The sequence below is a fragment of the Podarcis filfolensis genome (genome assembly GCF_964270895.1).
Source record: "Podarcis filfolensis genome assembly, contig: HAP1_SCAFFOLD_100, whole genome shotgun sequence".
Classification (NCBI taxonomy): domain Eukaryota; kingdom Metazoa; phylum Chordata; class Lepidosauria; order Squamata; family Lacertidae; genus Podarcis; species Podarcis filfolensis.
Genome location: NW_028149471.1, coordinates 66,788 through 68,476, shown reverse-complemented (window position 1 = coordinate 68,476; position 1,689 = coordinate 66,788).

Genomic DNA, 1,689 nt, shown 5'->3' with positions numbered 1-1,689 from the left:
ATGCTCTAGTTCTGACATATTGAATAATAAAAATATGCTCTAATTTTAAAATATTAAATCGTAATATGCTCCCATTTTTTAAACATTTAATCAGAATACGATGCTCTGATTCTGACATATTGAATAATAAAAATATGCTCTAATTTTAAAATATTAAATCGTAATATGCTCCCATTTTTAAACATTTAATCGGAATACGACGCTCTAATTCTGACATATTTCATAATAAAAATAATATAATCCTCCCATTTTTAAATATTTAATCAGAATATGATGCTCTAATTCTGACATATTTAATACTAAAAATAATAGAATGCTCCCCTTTTTAAAGATTTAATCAGAATATGACGCTCCAATTCTGACATATTTAATACTAAAAATATTATAATGCTCCCATTTTTTAATATTTCCCCCTTTTTCCATCCCAAAGCCTTTCTTCCATCTCCCCCCTTCCTTTTTTCCCAGGGACTATTCTGTCTGCCTGGGAAAAGCGGCCTCAAATCCCGATTTTTTCCCCCCCTTTGAAAAGGCCATTGAGAAAGGTCGCTCCATTCATTCGCTCGCTTGGCTGCCCTTCCCATTCATGAATGGGGCGGCCCTGCCCTTATATGGGCACGGGGGGGCGTGGCCGGGCGGACGGGCTCATTAGCATCGAGGCGCGCGGAGCGTGGGAAAGTCTGGGTCGTTTTTTCCCACGCTGGGGAAAGAGGGGGGAAGAGGCGCGGCTGGGGAAGAGGGGGGGAGGGAGGGGGAGGGAGGGGTGGGGAAAGGGAGGGGGGAGGAGGAGGGGAGGGGGGAGGAGGGGGGAAATGGGAGGGGGGAGGAGGGAGAGCGACGAGAAAGGGGGGAGGGAGGGGGGAAAGAGGGAGAGTGACGAGGAAGGGGGGGGAGGGTGGGAAAATGAGGGAGATTGACAGTTAAAAGAGGGGGGAGGGAGGGAAAATGGGGGGAGGGAGGGGAGGGAGGGGTGGGAAAAGAGGGAAGATTGACGGGGAAATGGGGGAGGGAGGGGTGGGAAAAGGGAGGGGAGGAGGGAGGGGGGAGGGGGAAGAGGGAGAGTGACGGGAAAGGGGGGAGGGTGGGAAAATGAGGGAGATTGACAGTTAAAAGAGGGGGGAGGGAGGGAAAATGGGGGGAGGGAGGGAAAGAGGGAGGGGCGGGGAAGAGGGAGAGTGACGGGAAAGGGGGGAGGGAGGGGGGAGGAAGGAGGGAAGATTGACGGGGAAATGGGGGGAGGGAGGGGTGGGAAAAGAGAGGGGGAGGGAGGGGAGGAGGGGGAGGAGGAGGGGGAGGGAGGGTGGGAAAAGAGAGGGGAGGAGGGAGGAGGGGAGGGGGGAAGAGGGAGAGTGACGGGAAAGGGGGAGGGAGGGGGGGAGGAAGGAGGGAAGGGAGGGGAGATTGACGGGGAAATGGGGGGAGGGAGGGGAGGGAGGGGTGGGGAAAGGGAGGGAGGAGGAGGGAGGAGGGGAGGGGGAGAGTGGAGGGAAAGGGGGGAGGGAGGGGAGGGTGGGAAAAGAGGGAAGATTGACGGGGAAATGGGGGGAGGGAGGGGTGAGAAAAGGGGGGGAGGAGGGAGAGTGAGGGGAAAGGGGGGAGGGTGGGAAAATGAGGGAGGGGAGGGGGGGAGGAGGAGGGGAGGGGAGGAGTGGGAAAATAGGAGGGGGGAAGAGGGAGAGTGAGGGGAGGGGG